Below are 22,644 nucleotides of genomic sequence, written 5' to 3'. Positions count from 1 at the left end.
AAAGTACAGTGAGTTAAACTTTGTTGAATTATTAGTGAAACTTGGTTTTTGAGAGGATTGGTTGGGTATTTGTGCCCCTGTGGTCTGGCCTGTGAAAACCTAGCCCCTCTAGATAAGTGCCATGAGGACCACTAGTCAGTCCAGTTCAGAGGCATCCTGCCCTCTTCTGAGGCGTCCTGAAACAACAGACTCACACGCTGACCCATGCCCTTCTGTAACCTGCTGAAGTCCCACTGGCAGAATTGTCGCCCTGAGCAGAGGGGGCGGACAATACACACCTCTGAGTTCTGTGGTGTGAGAGCCACGCTCCCTACCACGGCTCTCTACAGGGCTTGGCCTTGAAGAGTGAGGGCTGTAACCTTTATTCCTTACTTTCCCCTTTTCCCATTGGGTCAAGGGGTAGGGGTAAATGGTGATAAAATGTGTTTACTTAACTTACCTCTATCTTATGAACTGAGTTCTCTGAGTAAGACCTGCTCAGAAAAGAAGCTTTGGAACTAAGAAGCAAACACCTATGTCCATTGGCAACTGACAGGAAGTGTTACATGAGTGCCTTTCCCCAAATCAAAGGATGCAATGAATGTCCTAGCTAAGACTTTCTATTCTTTTCTCAATCTTTCATTTTTGGTATCTGTGTTTTCTTCTGTAAATAGTGATTTTCATTCTTTGGATTTTGCAGAATTGCCTACAATTTAAAATGCTTCTTGTCTCAGTAGGTGTCTGGTCATTCATACTCAGCGTTATTTGAATGATTTGGTGCATAAAACAAAATACATCATAGAGAAGAAAAGCATACATTTGCTTAACAATAACAACAAAAATTGCAGCCACTGCAATCATCAACCATCTACATTAGACTCGAACTGAAGCCAAAACCCAGGGACTTGACGATGGGATGAAAGGCCCTAGAAAGTTCCCAGCTTTTCTTCTATTCACAGCTTGTAAAGACCAGAAGCATGGCTTACCTTTGTAAATGTGAGTGCCAGGTCAAGGTCTACCAGAAGCTCTTCTAATTCTATGAAATCATGTTTTCAGGGCTCTTCCTAAATAAATGCCTGAACTACAGGGAAGCACAACCTCAATGACTGTTCCAGGAGACAGCTCGGAAGCCCAGCCTCAGTGCAATCGCCAGCTCTAACTGTGAACTACCTATGTCATTCTATAGCTACCTGTCCAACAAAGATAGGAAAGGAAGCAGCCTTAGCTTAATTGTCAGGTCCTCTCCAAGGAAGGGGCTACTGTCAGAAGAGCTAAACATGGCTGGAGAGTCAGGAATTGCTCACAACATTCATGGAGGAATCACCAAAAGGCAGTAATGTGAGGATGGTTGGTAGCTGGAGGGCTGCGAGAGCTTTCTCTCATCTGGGAGAGAAATTGCTGGTCTTGGAACAGGAGACTTTTTCCTTTGGACTAAGCTTTACAAACCCTTCCTTCAGAGGGCAGAAGATTGCTCAAGTCAATCAGAAACCAATTTTGTGATGAAGCAGGTGAGAAAGGAAAATGTGAATTCAAATCGATCATGCTTCTGAAGATTTGGGAAGACTTCCAGGGATCGCTTTTAGGGAAATGAAAATTGAGCATCAAACGTTGATGGAAAAATTACTATGGGGGATATGGAAGAAGAGAGTTCATATGGAAGGAAAGATGGAACAGTTGCTGAGTTCGTGCTTCCCTTTGGCTTGGACATCTAATAAGTAAGAGTCATGAAAATGGATTCTAAGTCTATTGAATTAGACCTGGAGTTGACTTGTTTCTTGATAACCAATGGCAGACACTGGGTTTTATTTATTTATTTTTTGATGTGGACCATTTTTAAAGTCTTTATTGAATTTGTTACAATATTGCTTCTGTTTTATGCTTTAGTTTTTTGGTCCCGAGGCATGTGGGATCTTAGCTCCCCGACCAGTGATCGAACCTTCACCCCCTGCGTTGGAAGGCGAAGTCTTAACCACTGGACCACCAGGGAAAGTCCCAACACTGGGTTTTAGTATGAATTATTGAGAATTTGTGCTGCCTTGGTCCCTACTTTCTATACAATATATCCCAACAATGACAATCCAGCCATGGATTTTGTTAATCAAAATCTTGGACATTGGAACTTCCCTCGTGGTCCAGTGGTTAAGACTCTGCGCTTCCACTGTCAGGGGCACGGGTTCTATCCCTGGTTGGGGAACTAAGATCCCGCACGCATGGCGATGCGGAAAAAATAAAATAAAAATCTTGGACATTTACTATTTTTTGATGTGTCTAGTAAACTAAGTGTAGGGACATAAAACTCATCTAGAAAGATGAGGAGGGCACCCTGGAGGCACAGACAGGTGCACCAATCTGAAATACCATCCTTCCCCATGGCCCTCGCCATCTCACTTTCTGCTTAGACAGTTGAGAATATTTAGAGATAGCCTTGGGGCCTTCTCCTGTCCCCAAAAGAAGATGTGTAGAACTCAAGATGTAGAAATGTGAGAGCCACTACAACGAACCACACTGTGGCTAGTACTCCATACACAGATCGCTGAATGTCTCAGGGACAGCTTCCAGTCCTGAAAACAAGTGAAACGAGATGTCTAAAAGAGCATGACACCAGTAACTATCTTTACTTTACAGATGAGCTGAACCTTCTCAGAAGTTTCCAAACATAAGGCTCCTTTTCAAGAGCCATGGTTTCATTGACAGTGAACATCTTACAGCTATTTTTGGGGGGAAGAGGGGGTGGGGTTTGACAATGGCCCTTTTATTTTTTTAACATCTTTGTTGGAGTATAATTGCTTCACAATGCTGTGCTAGTTTCTTCTGTATAACAATGTGAATCAGCTATACATATACTTATAGCCCCATAGCTCCTCCCTCTTGCGTCTCCCTCCCACCCTCCCTATCCCATCCCTCTAGGTGGTCACAAAGCACCGAGCTGGTCTCCCTGTGCTATGCAGCTGCTTCCCACTAGCTATCTATTTTACATTTGGTAGTGTATATATATAAATGTTACTCTTTCACTTCATCCCAGTTTACCCTTCCCCCTCCCCATGTCCTCAAGTCCATTCTCTACCTCTGCATCTTTATTCCTGTCCTGCCCCTAGGTTCATCAGAACCTTTTTTTTTAGATTCCATATATATGTGTTAGCATACGGTATTTGTTTTTCTCTTTCTGACTTGCTTCACTCTGTATGACAGACTCTAGGTCCATCCACCTCACTACAAATAACTCAATTTCGTTTTTTTATTTTATGGCTGAGTAATATTCCATTGTATATATGGGCCACATCTTCTTTATCCATTCATCTGTCGATGGACACTTAGGTTGCTTCCATGTCCTGGCTATTGTAAATAGTGCTGCAATGAACATTGTGGTACATGACTCTTTTTGAATTATGGTTTTCTCAGGGTATGTGCCCAGTGGTGGGATTGCTGGGTCGTATGGTAGTTCTAGTTTTAGTTTTTTAAGGAACCTCCATACTGTTCTCTATAGTGGCTGTATCAATTTACATTCCCACCAACAGTGCAAGAGGGTTCCCTTTTCTCCACACCCTCTCCAGCATTTATTGCTTGTAGATTTTTTTGATGATGGCCATTCTGACTGGTGTGAGGTGATACCTCATTATAGTTTTGATTTGCATATCTCTAATGGTTAGTGATGCTGAGCATCCTTTCATGTGTTTTTTGGCAATCTGTGTGTCTTCTTTGGAGAAATGTCTATTTAGGTCTTTTGCCCATTTTTGGATTGGGTTGCTTGTTTTTTTGATATTGAGCTGCGTGAGCTGCTTGTAAATTTTGGAGATTAATCCTTTGTCAGTTGTTTCATTTACAAATATTTTCTCCCGTTCTGAGGGTTGTCTTTTCGTCTTGTTTATGGTTTCCTTTGTTGTGCAAAAGCTTTTAAGTTTCATTAGGTCCCATTTGTTTACTCTTGTTTTTAATTTCCATTTCTCTAGGAGGTGGGTCAAAAAGGATCCTACTGTGATTTATGTCATAGGGTGTTCTGCCTATGTTTTCCTCTAAGAGTTTGATAGTGTCTGGCCTTACATTTAGGTCTTTAATCCATTTTGAGTTTATTTTTGTGTATGGTGTTAGGAAGTGTTCTAATTTCATTCTTTTACGTGTAGCTGTCCAGTTTTCCCAGCACCACTTATTGAAGAGGCTGTCTTTTCTCCATTGTTTATTCTTGCTTCCTTTATCAAAGATAAGGTGACCATATGTGCATGGGTTTATCTCTGGGCTTTCTATCCTGTTCCATTGATCTATATTTCTGTTTTTGTGCCAGTACCATACTGTCTTGATTACTGTAGCTTTGTAGTATAGTCCTTACAGCTACTTTTAGACGCATTTATCTTTCTGATAGCTGGTCAGTAAGTTTCCTTTCAGGGTCAAATTTAGCCTGATTTGGCCTTAGGAAGATCACCTGGTTGAGGAAGGGTGGAGGAGGAATGTGTCCTGCTCTTACTGGATAAGAGTTATGCATAAATCTCTGACAAGGATTAGAAAAATCGAATTCCCCAAGGCAAGGAAATGTCAGAATATAAGTAATTCCTACTAGATTAATGGGCACCATTAATGGTCTACTGGTGGATCTAACTTGTACAGGGCATATGCGAACCATGGGAGAAGAAGATGGACGAATTCTAAGTAAAGGGAGTTTTCCTAAATAATCATTCTGTCATCATTAAAAAAACAAACACAAACAACTACTTTTCCTGGAATAAATGATTCCATCTCTTTTCAGAGAAGCCATTTTATGGACAAAAGAAAGACTCTTTAGTTCCGTCCCTACATTGGTTCCATTATCACCATTCTTACCTCCATGTTCACCTAACATTTGCCAAATAGATATTTTGCCAGATTAATTTATCTGATAATGGAGGGGAAATCAGAAAAAAAGGTGATATCTCAGGACTTTAAAAGATTATAATTTTCATTGGGGTTTTAGGAAGCTTTAGTATTCTAAACAACTTCAAACAGAAAAAAAATTAAAAATAAAAAGAGAAAACATTTCCACTGATAATAAAGAAAAATATAGTCTCCAAAATATTATTAAAATGACTTTGCTTTTAATCTCAACATAGAAGTGCTCTGTTTAAAACTATTAATGGTTTACTAACATAAACCATTAAGTGAAGGAGAAAAATAAAGTGGAATCTTTCAGGGCTAGAATGAACTCTTCTTTTTTTCCATTTAATATTTGGGTAGGAACAATTCTTGGAAATGATCACAAACGCAATAATTACTGGCTTAATTCTAACTAGATTTGCAGTCATTTCTTTTCATGTTATTTTTGGCATGCTGGCTGTAGAAGTGGCATGCTGTAATGTTGATATAACCAACTTCTCAGAAAACAAGATTTGTGACAATTTGCTGCATTCTGCTCCAGAGACAATCTGAGGCTTTCAAAGTGGGGCTAAAAATGCACACAAATCTTCCCCCACACAGCTGCTTCTTGTTTAACATTGTCAAATTTTTTTAATTAAAATTTTAGATTTTATGCTTGGCTTTTTTTTTTCCTTTAAAGCTCAAATGACACTCTGCCTCTTTTAGATATTTGAGAGACTGCAAAAAGCTAGATAAAGGCCCTAATTGTTTTATCGGAAGAGTTTGTTTTTAAGCTCTTAATATTATTCACTATATTATATTTTATTCAATCTAAACCTCAACAGGCTCAATGTAGCTTTGAGAGTGAACAGAGCGTATAATTCACCCCACTTCATAACTATGGATGAAATGCCATGGGCACTCCCTGAGCTCTCCTTATAAAAGTCTCCAGCCACATGGTTTTCAATGCCATCTGTAGGCCAAGGACTCCCAATTTTTTATCTCAACCCAAATTCCTCTCTCCCAAATTCCAGAGTCATTTATCCAACTACCCTCTCAATATCAAGACACCTATTTAATAGATATCTCAAACTCATTATGTCCAAAACTGATTTCTGAGCAGCCCCCCAAAATCTGCCCCGTCACTCTATCTCAGTTAATGGAATGCCATTCTTCAAGGTGTCCAGGACCAAACCCAAAACATCACATTCTGGTCTGAGTTGCCATTTTGTCTGTATTCCTGCAATAGCCTCCTGTCTCTTTGCTCTGCCCTTGTCCATCTCACTCTATTCTCAGCATGACAGCCGGGGTAACCTTTTCAAAACATGTTGCCTTGTGTCACTCCTTCGAGGAAAATTCTGCAATGGCTCCTCATTTCAGTCAGGGTAAAGTTCTTAAAAGGGCCCCATTACCATACAAAGGTACCTTATAAACCTCTCATAGGGAGACAATTCTCCTGTTGCTTTCTGCACATCTTGCAAGAAGAGGCACTAACTTTGTTCTAGATCATGTTTTCAAAAATCTTTGGATAGCGAGCAGCTTTGCAAAATATAGTGTCTCCTTCCAGAGCAGAGGGCAGGTGTGCTACCTGTCCAGTGTGACAAAGATAATGTCTCCCTCCAGAGCAAAGGGCAGGCAGGTTGGCTTGTAATCCATTATAAGAGATTTGGGTTCCCTGAGCTCAGGGTTCCCAGCTGTGATGGAAACCCACTGGGGAAGCAGCAGCCACCTGGGTGCCTCACATCACCCCCATGGGTCTTGGAAAGAGAAGGGGACTGATGTAAATATACTGATGCTCGTGCTACTTGAGGTGCCACGAGTAATGAGGGGTTTTTGCCTCTGACTCAGGAATCTCATGTCTTCTGCCAGAACCCACAGAACCATGTAGGTTAAACTTGTTAGCTTGCAAAGAGAGCAAAATCTCAAGAGCCTCCAGTTTTGACACCTCTCTGACCCATCGCCTACAACAGTCCCCCTTACTCACTTCAGGTCAGCCATGTGGTCCTCTCTCTGTTCTTTGAATGCATTTGGCACACTCCTTTCTTAATGCCTTTGCATTGAGTTTGTTTTCTGCCTGAAATATTCTTCCCCCATATATCTAGTTAGCTCCTCCCCCTCTGTAAAGTCTTGGCTCTAGTTTCATCTTCTCAATGAGGCAGACTCTAATCATCTCACTTAACATAGCAACAGATACTCTTCCCTGCCTCAACATTTCCAGCTCTCTTTACTTGGCTCTATTTTTTCTTTTTCCATTGCACACATTCACATTCTTCATATTATAGAGGGGTCAGCGAACGTTTTCCCAAAGGCCAGATAGTAGATAGATAATAAATATTTTAAGTCTGTGGGCCTTAAGGTCTCTGTTGCAACAATTCAAATCTGCCATTATGGTGGGAAAGCAGCCATAGATAGTATGTAAATGAATGGGCGTGGCTATTTTCTAATAACACTTTATTTACAAAAACAGGCAGCTGGCTTGTAGGCCTTAAATTGCCAACCCCTGTACTATAATTTTACTTATCACACTTACTGTTTGTCTTATCCCGCTGGAATATAAGCTCCATGAAGGCAGAAATCTGTTTAATTCACAAATATTTTTCAAGTGCCTAGAACAGTGTCTGAAAGAAATAGTAGGAACTCATTAAATTATTTGCTCAATAAAAGTACAATCAGGAAACATATAGACCAATTTTCAAGTAACCTAAACCAGAATTATATTAGACCCACAGACAATATTTGATTTAAAATTAGATAAATTTAACTTTGTAATGATCACTTCCCCTGTCTCACTCACCAGTGCATAGGGGTAAACTGCCAGCAGCCATGGTTGTTCCAAATGACTATGATCCCTTAGTCACAATCGTGTGAGGGGAGGGTCAGCACCTCTCCCAAGCTAGACCAATAAAAACTCTCCCTGCAAAGACTTGGAAGCTGAACTGAAAAAAAGTCATCTGTGTGGCTGGAACCATGACATGTGAACTTAGAACTATGGAGGCATGTGGTAGAATTGTACTTACCTGTCCCCTTGAAGCTGGGTGTAACAACATGACTTGCTTAGACAAATGAAACATGAAGAGAAATGATGTATATGAAAGTTCTGGGTAAAAGCTTTAAAAGCCAGTGTGCTTTTCAACAAATGGTGCAGGGACAACTGGACATCCACATGCAAAAGAAAGAAGTTGGACCTCTACCTCATACAACATACAAAAGTTAACTCCAAATGGATCAAAGACCGAAATGTAAGAGCTAAAAACTATAAAACTCTTAGATGAAAACATAGGAGTAAATCTCTGTGACCTTGGATTAGGCAATGGTTTCTTAGCTATGACTCCAAAATCATAAAGAACCAAAGGGAAAAACCCAAATAAATGGGACCTCATAAAATGTAAACTTTCATGTGTCAAAAGACGCTATCAAAAAAATGAAAAGACAACTTACAAAATGGGAGAAAATATTTGCTAATCATATATCTGGTAAAAGTCTAGTATCCAGAATATATAAAGAACTCTTACAACTAAACAATAAAAAGGCAAATAATCAAAAATTTTAAAGAGTAAAAATTTGAATAGACATTTCCATCAAAAAGATATATAAAGAGCCAACAAACATAAGAAAAGATGTCCAACATCATTAGTCATTTGAGAAATTCAAATCAAAGAAATCACAATGAAATACCACTTCACCCCCACTAAGACGGCTATAACCAAAAGCTGGAAAATAAAAGATGGTGAAGATCATATGTTGATGGTGGGAATGTAATGTAATACAGCTGTTTTGGAAAATAGTTTGGCAGATCTCCAAAAAAGTTAAATGTAGAGTTATCATATGACCCAGAAATTCCACTTCTAGATATATACCTAAGAAAATTTAAACCATTTGTTCACACAAAAATGCATACATGCATGTTCATAGCACCATTATTCATAAAAGCCAAAAAGTGAAAACATCCCAAACGTCCCTCAACTAGTGAACAGAGGGGAAAAAATGTGGTATATCCATATAATGGAATACTATTCAGCCACAAAGACGAATGAAGTACTATTACATGCTACAACATGGATGAAACTTGAAAACATTATGCTAAGTAAAAGAGCCAGACTCAGGAGGTCACATATTATATGACTTCATTTACATGAAATGACCAGAATTTACAAATCCTTGCAGATAGAAATTAGATCAGTGGTTGCCAGGAGATGGGAGGAAGAGGGTATCAGGACTGACTAATGGATTCAAGGTTTCTTTCTAGAGTGATGAAAACATTCTAGAATTGACAGTGATGATGGGTGTATAACAATGAATATACTAAAAAACACACTGAATTGTATACACAGAATTGTGCACTTTGAAATAATGAATTTTATATTATGTGAATTATTGCTCAATTAAAAAAACAGTATGCATCAAAACCTCAGTGAGATACCACTTCACACATACCAAAATGGTTAAAATATAGAATGACATCATCGAGGATTGTTGCGGATGTAAAGAAATGGGAACCCGCACACCCATTGCTGATGGGAATGAAAATGGTATAGTCCATGCAGGCAGTTTCCTAAAAAGTTAAGCATACACTGACATATAACCCAGGAATTCCATCCCTGGGCATCTGCCTAAGAAAATGAAAACTTATGTCCACACAAAGACTTCTAGGTGAAAGTTCATAGTGTTGTTATTCCTGAAAGCCAAAACCTAGAAACAATCCAATGTCCATCAGCTGGAGAATGGATAATTGACATGTAGTAATTTCATACAATGGAAAACAATTCAGCAATAGAAAGGAATGAACTACAAATATATCCAACATGGATGAATCTCAAAAACATTATGCTAAGCGAAAGAAGCCAGAAACAAAAGCCTATATCTTGTTTGATTCCATTTATACTAAAGACAAAACTATAGAGACACACAGGTCAGTGTTTCCCTGGGGCCAGCGGGTTAGGAGAGGGGACTGACAGCAAACAGGCAAGGGGGAAATTTTGAGGTGATGGAAATGTTCTAAAACTGGATTGTGGTGATGGTTGCACAAGAGTGTACATTTACTAAATGTAAACTTGCATATTTCAAAGGAGTAAACTGTATGGTATTTAACTTATACCTCAATAAAGGTGTTTAAAAAAAAGCCAGTGTGTAATTTGCCAAACTCCCTTTCCTTTGCCATAGTGATGAGTATCATTCCAGATGATGGGGGTTCCAATGGCCTCTACAATGCAGAACAGGGTTCTCTATTGACCTAAAATGCACATACAGCATGAGCAAGAAACAAACTATTGTTATTTTAAGCTGCTGAGAATTGGGGGTTGGTTGTTACTATAGCATATCTTAGCCCATTCTGATTAATACAGAAATCAATTCCAGAAATGGTATTGACTAAAGTCAATATTAAGTTTAGTCAATTAAGTCAAGGGAGGTTGGATATGGGAGAGAATAATGTCTTAGAAATACTTTGGTGCTGAATCAAATAGATTAAAAGCACACTAAATTTTCAGAGACTGGTACTGCTAAGGAGCCACCTGCACTGAAAGAGATGTGACTTTTTGATACTTAAAATGACTCTTTGGCCCCAATACAGGAGAGGAAAGTGTTGAGAAAGTTGCTCATTTCCTAAGGAGGGCAATTTCCCTGATGGCCACTTCAAATGTGGCCAAAAAATTATGGAAAATAAAGAATCACTCAGAAGGTGGAGCCAGATGCCAGAGAGAACAATAGACAAGGGTGCTCCTCCCAGAAAATGGGATCAACGCCTAATGAAGAAGCATCTCCAAGGTGGGAGCCTGAAAATACAGGATTTTAGAATTGTAACAGACCAATGTTTGCTGTGTGTTTCCCATGCTTCACTTATCACTTTCAGAATGGGAGTGTTTATGGTGATTATCCTGCCTCTATCCAACCAGTACATAAATTGTGCATAGAGGGCAAATAACTTTTTAGTTCATGGTATCCAGATCAATCAGATCTACATTTGGATTTGAAATAGACTACAGGGCACATCGCAAAGATGCCACAACTGGATGATATCTAGGGGTGATCTACCTTGGGGCAGAAATGAGTTTATTTTGTGTGCAGGAAGGAGAGTGAACTAAATATCTAGACCATGGTGGTCATTAACAACTATTTCTGATACTTCTCCTTCCAAGCACATGATAGTGTCGCACTTTCCCACCCAGTTAAAGTTAGGTAAAGCTCTGTGATTTGCTTTGAACATGAAATATGTGTCACTTCCAAGTGGAGGCTTTAAGAGCCAATTCTTTTTTTTTTTGAAAAATGGTATATAACATTATATTAATGTCAAGTGTACAACATAACAATTCAATCTTTGTATACCCTACAAAATGATCCCCAACTTAAGTCCAGATACCATCTGTCACCATACAGTTGATGCCCTAGAGCCAATTCTTATATACCATGCTTCCTTCCCCTCTCATGCCAGATGGCAAAGACTCCAACAGCCCAGGGTCCTGGGCAAGGACAATGTGGAGTGGATCCTTCACTAGCCTGCAATAGAGATGGAACACGAGAGAAAAATAATCCTTCTTGTCATGGACATCTCCCTCCCATCATGTAGCCTGTGAACCACTAGCAGAGGTTCATCTTCTGAGAAGGAAGTGGATGCTCAGGAGAGACAGAGGAAAAACAATCTGCAAAGCTTTTCTACTCTGAATTCAGATACTTCCTGAGGATCTCCCACTTTCCTTCCCCTGGGTTCCACAGACACCCTCTATCTGTTTAACATATTCCTCAAGTTCTGTTTTTCACTAACTAGCTCAAGTTGATTTTTTCAATTTCAGTTCATTGAGTTATAACTAATACATCCCCAAATCCATCTAACTGCTCATTCCAAAAACCAAAAGGCAAACATAAAAGCATGAACACATTGGGAAAACCATGGTAGATCCAGCCCAAATGGGGATGTGGCAGACACAAGCTAACTGCTGCCCACACCCATTTCCTCTTCTCTGTGAGCCCACAGAGAGACTACATTACTCTGCCTCTTTTGTCATTAGGTGAAGCAAGGTGACTGAGCTCTAGCCAATAGAATGAGAACATGCAGAAGATGATATGTATCACGCCCCTCACACTACCCTCCATGCTTCTTCTCCTTTGGCAGCTTGATGCTAAGGAACAGAGTGACCTTAGCAGAGTGACCTTAGCAGCCATGCCTAGAAGAGGGCAGAGCCACAAGAATGAAAGAACCTGGGTTACACGAAAAGCCATCCACTGGCAGGAACACCTGATCTGTGACAGACTTTAGCTTGCTCTAACTCATAGAAGGAAGGAGTGGAAGAAAGCATTTTATGCTGAATTAGCCCTTTGTGGTTCTTGCCTACCTCCTCCTTTGATCCTCTCTAGAGCTGAATGAAGCAATGGAATCATACCCTTTTTACAGAGGTGTTAGGCAAAGTTCAGAGAAGTTAAGTTGCTGGGGAGGTGGATCACATGTCACTTCCTAGATAAGTTCAGCCTCAAATATAGACCTCCTGGTTTCCAGAGACCAATTTCTTTTCTACTATGAAACATGAATGCTAAAGATTCCTCCTTAAATTGAACATACTAGCAGCTAATCTAAATCTCTGAACTACGAAATAGATTATAAAAAGATGAACACGAAGGCAAGACAACTGTATCAGCCATTTATCACTTCATGCTCAGTGCTCAGCCAAGAACATGGCCCAAAGAAGGGCCTTCACATGTGCCTGTAAAGCTTTCTTTAAAAGTCTTACCAAGATGCCCAACATCGCTAATCATCAAGGAAATGCAAATCAAAACCACAATGAGATATCACCTCATACCTGTCTGAATGGCTATCATCAAGAAGACCACAAATAACAAATGTTGGAGAGGATGTGGAGAAAAGGGAACCCTTGTACACTGTTGGTGGGAATGTAAATTGATGCAGCCACTGTGGAAAACAGTATAGAGCTTCCTCAAAAAATTAAAAATAGAACTACCATATGACCCAGAAATATATACTCCTGGGTATATATCTGAAGAAAATTAAAACACTAATTCAAAAAGATATATGCACCCCAATGTTCATAGCAGCATTATTTACAATAGCCAAGATATGGAAGCAATCTAAGTGTCTATCAACAGATGAATGGATAAAGAAGATGTGGAATATATACACAATGGAATACTACTCAGCCATAAAAAAGAATAAAATTTTGCCATTTGAAACAACATGGATGAACTTGGAAAGTATTATGCTTAGTGAAATAAGTCAGAAAGAGAAAGACAAATACTGTATGATATTACTTATATATGGAATCTAAAAAATAATACAAATTAGTGAATATAACAAAAAAGAAACAGATTCACAGATATAGAGAACAAACTAGTGGTTACCAGTGGAGAAAGGGAAGGGCAGAGGGGCAAGATAGGGATAGGGGAGTAAAAGATACAAACTACTATATATAAAATAAAATATAAGGATATATTATACAGCACAAGGAATATAGCCAATATTTTATAATAACTATAAATGGAGTATAACCTTTAAATTTGTGAATCATTATGCTGTACACCTGAAACTAACATAATATTGTAAATCAACTATACCTCAATAAAAAAATCTTACTGAGAGGTGGAGTCAAGATGGCGTGTGGGAAGACACGGAGTTAACATCTCCCCACAACTAGGGCTCCTGCCAGCCGCTGGTGGGGGACACTGACAACCAAAGAGATGGGTGGAACCCCAAAGTGAACTGGTAGGACGTAGGGGGACTGAGGAAGGAGGTGAAGTGGAGGTCAGACAGGATCAGCACCCCTGGAGCCAGGGAGATCAGGAGAAGCAGACGGGAGGGACTTTCTGGGAAGAGCGGGAGAGGAGTGGAGGGTGATCGCCTGGCCCACTCAGGCAGGGGAGCCTGCTGAGCTCCCAAGCCAGTACACCCCTCCAAAGCCCCATCCAGGCTGCATGGGTCCTGGGGGCATAGGAGGGAGGCTGGGAAGATCAGGAGAGGCAGGCGGGAGGAGCCATCTGGGAGGAGCAGGAGAGGAGCGGAGACGACTACCCTGCCCACTCGAGCCAGGGAGCCTGCTGAGCTCCCAGCCCGGTCCCCTGACTTCCAAGTTCCCCCCCACTCCACCCCCGGCCGAATTGGTTCTGGGGGCATAGGAGGGAGGCTGGGGAGATCAGGAGAGGCAGGCTGAGGGGCTTTCCCAGGCCAGAGGAGCAGGAGAGGAGAGGAGGGCTTTTGCCCCACCCACTGGAGCCCAGGAAGCCTTCTGGGCTCCCAGGTGAAGTCCCCTGCCCTCTGAGGCCAGAGGTGGGGTCACACCTGGGCCCCTTCAGTTCATTGAGCCTAAGCCCCACCCCCACAGCCCCCAGGGCCTTTTCCAGCGCTGTGGGTCCTGAGCATAGGCCCTGCCCACCACCCAAACCTCATCCTTGCTTAGGCCCTGCTCTCCACAGCCAAGGCCTTCCCCCACCCCATTTTTTTTTTCTTTTCTCTCCTCTTCTTTTTTGCTATTGTGGTACTGTTGTACCTTCCAGATGTTGATTCATCTATATTTTTATTTTTATATTCTTTCTAACATATCCGTTAGTTTCCTAGCCTAATTTTATTTTTTACTTTGTTATTGTTTTTTTTGTTTTTTTTTTTGCCACCCCATGCTGCTTGCGGGATCTTGGTTCATGAGCCGGGGGTTAGACTGAAGCTCCTGTGGTGGGAGCTTCGAGTCTGAACCACTGGACTAACAGAGAACCTCAGACCCCAGGGAATATTCATCAGAGTGAGGTCTCACAGAGTTCCTCAACTCAGCACCAAGACCCAGCTCTACCCAATAGCTTACAAATTCTGGTGTTGGAAGCTTCAGGCCAAAAAAGCAGTAAGACAGGAACATAATCCCACTCATTTAAAAAAAAAAAAATGAGATGGCAAAAAAATATGTCACAGATGAAGGAGCAAGGTAAAAACCTACAAGACCAAATAAATGAAGAGGAAATAGGCAATCTACCTCAAAAAGAATTCAGAGTAATGATAGTAAAGATGATCCAGAATCTCAGAAATAGAATGGAGGTACGATTGAGAAATTACAAGAAATGTATAACAAAGATCTAGAAGAACTAAAGTACAAATGAACAGAGATGAACAACACAATAACTGAAATGAAAAATACACTAGAAGGAATCAACAACAGAATAACTGAGGCAGAAGAACGAATAAGTGAGCTGGAAGACAAAATGGTGGAAATAACTGCTGAGGAGCAGAATAAAGAAAAAAGAATGAAAAGAATTTAAAACAATCTCAGAGACCTCTGGGACAACACTAAACACAGCAACATTCGAATTATAGGGGTCCCAGAAGAAGAAGAAGAAGAGAAAAAGAAAGGGTCTGAGAAAATGTTTGAAGAGATTATAGTCGAAAACTTCCCTAACTTGGGAAAGGAAATAGTCACCCAAGTCAGGGAGCATAGAGAGTCCCATACAGGATAAATCCTACGAAAAACACACCAAGACAAATATTAATCAAACCAACAAAATTTAAATTCAAAGAAAAAGTATTAAAAGCAGCAAGGCAAAAACAAAAAATAACATACAAAGGAATCCCCGTAAGGTTATCAGCTGATTTTTCAGTGGAAACTCTGCAGGCCAGAAGGGAGTGGCAGGATATACTTAAAGTGATGAAAGAGAAAAACCTACAACCAAGATTACTCTGCCCAGCAAGGACCTCATTCAGATTCGATGGAGAAATCAAAAGCTTTACAGACAAACAAAAGCTAAGAGAATTCAGCACCACCAAACCAGCTTTACAACAAATGCTAAAGAAACTTCTCTAGGCAGGAAACACAAGAGAAGAAAAAGACCCACAAAAACAAACCCAAAACAATTACAAATATGGTAATAGGAACATACATATTGATAATAACCTTGAATGTAAATGGATTAAATGCCCCAACCAAAAGACATAGACTGGCTGAATGGATACAAAAACAAGGCCCATATATATGCTGTCTACAAGAGACCCACTTCAGACCTAGGGACACATACAGACTGAAAGTGAAGGGATGGATAAAGATACTCCATGCAAATGGAAATCAAAAGAAAGCTGGAGTAGCAATACTCGTATCAGGTAAAGTAGACTTTAAAATAAAGACTGTTACAAGAGATAAGGAGGGACACTGCATAATGATCAAAGGGTCAATCCAAGAAGAAGATATAACAATTATAAATGTTTATGCACCCAACATAGGAGCACCTCAATACATAAGGCACATGCTAACAACCGTGAAAGGAGAAATCGACAGTAACACAATAATAATAGGGGACTTTAACACCCCACTTACACCAATGGACAGATCATCCAAAGAGAAAATAAACAAGGAAACACAAGCTTTAAAAGACACAATAGACCAGATAGATTTAATTGATATTTATAGAACATTCCACCCAAAAGTGGCAGAATACACTTTCTTCTCAAGTGCACATGGAACATTCTCCAGGATAGATCACATCTTGGGTCACAAATCAAGCCTTGGAAAATTGAAGAAAATTGAAATCGTATCAAACATCTTTTCTGAACACAACGCTATGAGACTGGAAATCAATTACAGGAAAGAAACTGTAAAAAACACAAATACATGGAAGCTAAACAGTGTGCTACTAAATAACCAAGAGATCACTGAAGAAATCAAAGAAGAAATTTAAAAATACATAGAAACAAATGACAATGAAAACAAGACGACACAAAACCTATGGGACTCAGCAAAAGCAGTTCTAAGAGGGAAGTTTATAGCAATTCAATCTCATCTCAATAAACAAGAAAAATCTCAAATAAACAATATAACCCTACACTTAAAACAACTAAAGAAAGAAGAACAAAGAAAACCCAAAGTCAGTAGAAAGAAAGAAATCATAAAGATCAGAGCAGAAATAAATGAAATAGACACAAAGAAAACAATAGCAAAGATAAATAAAACTAAAAGCTGGTTCTTTGAGAAGATTGATAAAAAACAAAATTGATTAACCCTTAGCCAGACTCATCCAGAAAAAAGGGAGAGGATGCAAATGAATAAAATTAGAAATGAAAAAGGAGAAATCACAACTCACACTGCAAAAATACAAAGGATTATAAGAGACTACTACAAACAACTATATGACAGTAAAACGGACAACCATGAAAAAATGGACAAATTCTTGGAAAGTTACAATTTTCCAAGACTGAACCAGGGAGATTTAGAAAATACAAACAGACCTATCACAAGCAATGAAATTGAAACTGTAATTAAAAATCTTCCAACAAACAAAAGCCCAGGACCAGAGAGCTTCACAGGCGAATTCTATCAAACATTTAGAGAAGAGCTAACACCTATCCTTCTCAAACTCTTCCAAAAAATTGCAGAGGGAGAAACACTCTCAAATTCATTCTATGAAGCCACCATCACCCTGATACCAAAACCAGAAAAAGATATCACAAAAAAAAGAAAATTATAGGCCAGTATCACTGATGAACATAGACACAAAAATCCTGAACAAATTACTAGCAAACAGAATCCAACAGCACATTAAAAGGATCATACACCAGGATCAAGTGGGGTTCATCCAGGATAAATCAATCAATGTGATACACCACATTAACAAATTAAGGAATAAAAACTATATGATCAACTCCATAGATGCAGAAAAAGCTTTTGACAAAATTCAACACTCATTTATGATAAAAACTCTCCAGAAAATGGGCATAGAGGGAACCTACTTCAACATAATAAAGGCCATATATGACAAACCCATAGCAAGCACCATATTCAATGGTAAAAAACTGAAAGCATTTCCACTAAGATCAGGAACAAGACAAGGATGTCCACTCTCGCCACTCTTATTCAACATAGTTTTGAAAGTCCTAGCCACAGCAAACAGAGAAGAAAAAGAAATAAAAGGAATACAAATTGGAAAAGAAGAAGCAAAACTGTCACTGTTTGCCAATGACATGATACTATACATAGAAAATCCTAAGGATGCCACAAGAAAACTACTAGAGCTAATCAATGAATTTGGTAAGGTTGCAGGATACAAAATTAATGCACAGAAATCTCTGGCATTCCTATACACCAATAATGAAAAAGCAGAAAGAGAAATTAAGGAAACACTCCCATTTACCAGTGCAACAAAAAGAATAAAATACCTAGGAATAAACCTGCCTAAGGAGGTGAAAGACTTGTACTCAGGAAACTATAAAACACTAATGAAAGAAATCAAAGATGACATAAGCAGATGGAGAAATATACCATGTTCTTGGATTGGAAGAATCAATATTGTGAAAATGACTATACTACCCAAAGCAATCTACAGATTCAATGCAATCCCTATCAAGCTACCAATGGCATTTTTCACAGAAATAGAACAAAAACTTTCACAATTTGTATGGAAACACAAAAGACCCCGAATAGCCAAAGCAATCCTGAGAAAGAAAAACGGAGTTGCAGGAATCAGGCTCCCCAACTTCAAACTATACCACAAAGCTACAGTAATCAAGGCAGTACAGTACTTGCACAAAAACAGAAATATAGATCAATGGTACAGGATAGAATGCCCAGAGATAAACCCACACATATATGGGCACCTAATTTACGATAAAGGAGGCAAGAATATACAATGGAGAAAAGACAGCCTCTTCAATAAGTGGTGCTGGGAAAACTGGACAGCTACATGTAAAAGAATGAAATTAGAACACTCCCTAACACCATACACAAAAATAAACTCCAAATGGATTTAAGACTTAAATGTAAGACCAGACACTATAAAACTCTTAGAGGTAAACATAGGAAAAACACTCTTTGACATAAACCACAGCAAGATCTTTTTTGACCCATCTCCTAGAGTAACAGAAATAAAAACAAAAATAAACAAATGGGACTTAATTAAACTTAAAAGCTTTTGCACAGCAAAAGAAACTATAAACAAGACAAAAAGACAGCCCTCAGAATGGAAGAAAATATTTGCAAATGAAACAACAAAGGATTAATCTCCAAAATATACAAATAGCTCATGGAGCTCAATATAAAAAAAACAAACAATCCAGTTTTAAAAATGGGTGAAAGACCTAAATAGACATTCCACCAAAGAAGACATCCAGATGACCAAGAGGCACATGAAAAGATCCTCAACATCACTAATCATTGGAGAAATGCAAATCAAAACTACAATGAGGTATCACCGCATGCTGGTGAGAATGGCCATTATCAAAAAGTCTACAAACAATAAATGCTGGAAAGGGTGTGGTGAAAAGGGAACCCTCCTGCACTGTTGGTGGGAGTGTAAATTGATACAACCACTATGGAAAACAGTATGGAGGTTCCTCAAAAAACTAAAAATAGAACTACCATATGACCCAGCAATCCCACTAATGGGCATATACGCTGAGAAAATCATAAATCAAAAAGAGACATGCACCACAATATTCACTGCAGCACTATTTACAATAGCCAGGACATGGAACCAACCTAAATGTCCATCGACCGATGAATGGATAAAGAAGATGTGGCACATATATACAATGGAATGTTACTCAGCCATAAAAAGAAATGAAATTGAGTTCTTTGTAGTGAGGTGGATAGACTTAGAGTCTGTCATACAGAGTGAAGTAAGTCAGAAAAACAAATGCCATATGCTAACACATATATATGGAATCTAAAAGAAAAAAAAATGGTACCGATGAACCTAGTTGCAGGGCAGGAATAAAGAGGTAGACACAGAGAATGGACTTGAGGACTTGGGGTGGCAAGGGGAAGCTGGGGCAAAGTGAGAGTAGCGTCAACCTATATACACTACTGAATGTAAAGTAGTTGTCTAGTGGGAAGCAGCAGCATAGCACAGGCAGATCAGCTCGGTGCTTTGCGATGACCTAGAGGGGTGGGATAGGGAGGATGGGAGGGAGGCTCAAGAGGCAGGGGATATGGGGACATCTGTATGCATATGGCTGATTCGCTTTGTTGTGCAACAGAAACTAACACAGTATTGTGAAGCAATTACACTCCAATAAAAATCTATTAATAAAAAAAGAAAGTCTTACCAAGAAACAAACATTCAAGTGTACATCACATTACAATTAAATATCAGCAAAATAGGTGTTATGTACATCTTTCATATGTAGAACAACCAGAAGACTGTAATTCCATCAAGTGTGATTTATTCAAATAACAATTCAAATGCACGCTGTAGGTAAACCACTGTAGCAATATGAAAATATGGAATTCCAAGAATATCCAGCAACCTAAACATGCATCTAATAACACAGAGTATTCTGTAATACTAAGGAATGAAGAAAAAAACATTGACTTTTAAGTTGGGATGATTTATTTGCACTTAAAAATACAATTTCTAAGATGACATCTGTTTTCAAAAATGTCTTCATGTTAAAAATAGGGTACGGGAACTGATGTCTTCATGTTGAAAATTTAGATCTCATATCAGCATGAGCTTACACATCATAGATGATAACATTTTAACACAAAATCAGCAAACGAATACTCATTTGGGAACACAGTTTTGATATTAAAAATATCAGAAGTTCACAGTTTTCTTCTTCCTTCTAGACTTATATTGATAAAAGGCTTTTATAGCTACAATCTATTTCACTTTCTAGTACCAGATCCAATGCCTACTTGATCAGCAGATGGATGCTACTCAACACGTTTATCTTACTTAGAACTCACACATCTTCAATTTCTAAAAACATTTTGCTCTGTAAAACTGTGACCGCTGGGAATGGGGAAGATAGGATTTAAGTTCAAATGTAATGAGAAGAGAAAAAGTGAGATAAAATGCTGAAAATGTTTACTAATAAAACATTAAATTATAAACTATATACAGGTAGCTTTGATGATTCAACAGGAAACTATACGTTGATTTGCAAAACGCTATGGCCTGTAACTAAAATCCCTTTACATGTTAAGGTAACATGAAGGGTTTTTAGGTGACCAGATCACTAGACAGGTTTGTGTGTTTTAAGGCAAAGCAAAATTTCCCAAGTGAAGTACCTACAAAATAAATTTGCTTTGGAAATAAATCTCAGTAATAAAATAATACTTCTCACTTATTAAATATATATTTTGCCTTTACATATGATTTAGCAACTTACATAAAAAATTTGAGAATTCTATGAACATCTGCAAATAAATATTTTAAAACACAAGTATATAAATGAATCAGCTGGTATTCATTCAGGTGTTTGGATGGGAGCAGTTAGCAAAGGAAAAAAATAATAAACTACTTAGTTATAAAATTTTCCCCTAACATAGCATGAGAATGCAACATATTGTTAAGAATTAAGCAATTTTTCTGGACAGCACACATCAGTGAAATACATGTGTTCTCCTTCTGCAAATCTTAGTTACACAGAACCCAATGGTACTGTTTTCTTAAGCCATTAAATTAATAGCCTAAGATTTATAATGTTTGCCATAATCTCTCTTTTCATGTAAATTATTTTCTTAAAGCACTATATAGAAAGCAGTTGTCTACTATGAAGAATAAAATCACTTCCGGAAAAAAATGGAGTAACTAATGAAAATTGTTTAAACTCATTTACTATACCCAAACTTGCCACCTGGACACTTGGCTCCAATAAAGATAAGAATGAATTAAAACATCTGTATGACTCCAAAGCAGGGAGTGTCATCCCTTCAAAATGCAGAAGACCTTCCAGCATTTCAAAATAATAATAATTCCTTTAAAACTGAAATAAGCAATATTCTTTAACACGTTCATTTTATCCAGTTTATCTGGTTTTCAGTTCTGTTACACTGAGACCAACTTTTTTTTCCCCTAAATGATACTACACAGACTACCAATAATTAAAACTAATTTACCAAAAAATATTAAGTAGCAATAAAACAAAAGCTCCCATTGAGACATACCAGCATCCCTTTTATTAGTCATTTAAATTATGTGTGTCTAAGAACTATTGGATTAACATACAAGGTATATTGTATATTAATATGCAACAAAGTTTTACTTAATGAAGGTATTAAAGTACCTTGAGTTTTCCTATTAAATATCCAATCTGTAGGCACTGGTATGCATTCTTTATTAGCAAAATACAGTGAGGTGGCTGCTTTGATTTTTCCATGCAAAGTTGTGTTATAGTATTACTACACTGTAATTTACACATCTGTAAACTGGACAGAATGAGGGTTGAACTTCCTTTGAAGCTAGATCCACATAGTCCTTCAGAGATGGACCAGGCCAAGAACCCGCTCAGCCTTCTCAATCTACTAAATAGTCCTTGTATCACTTCTTTTTGTGGTTATGAAGTTATAAACAGACTGGAATGGACTTTAACATCATCACGGTCAGACAGCAATTGCTCAACACAGAAGATATTTCCCCTCATGCTAAATTCTGGTGTGTACTTTTCATTACATTTCAAGTTTTACATTCTGAGGTAACTAAATCTAAGGGATGTAAGGACAAAACTACTGACAATGAGAAGCAGAAACAGGGTTTCACAACAAGCAATCTAATAACATAAAGAAAAAGTATGTAAATAATTGGTCTGGGGGATGGGAAATACGAGAAAACCCTGCGCTCCCTCTGAAAGAACAACATAAAGCATTGTCTATTTAATATTTGTAAGCTGTTTTCTATCTACCTACCTATTGACCTACTATGTGTCAGATCAAGAAATGTCTAGATATTTAAAATTTGTCAATTATATGTATGCATATCACTTAGGTATCATATACATTAAAAATATCAATAATAGGCAGCAAAAGATAAATACATAACTTCAAATAAACTATCTGCCAAATTATTCTCTAAGTGAGTAACTAGTGCTTAAAAATCTTTAAAGACGAATACTGGCCTAGCTGAGTCAATGGTGAAACAGTGATAATATAAAGGGATTGAAAA

This window comes from Balaenoptera musculus, chromosome 6, assembly GCF_009873245.2.
Source record: "Balaenoptera musculus isolate JJ_BM4_2016_0621 chromosome 6, mBalMus1.pri.v3, whole genome shotgun sequence".
Classification (NCBI taxonomy): domain Eukaryota; kingdom Metazoa; phylum Chordata; class Mammalia; order Artiodactyla; family Balaenopteridae; genus Balaenoptera; species Balaenoptera musculus.
Note: the sequence above shows the minus strand (reverse complement) of the source record.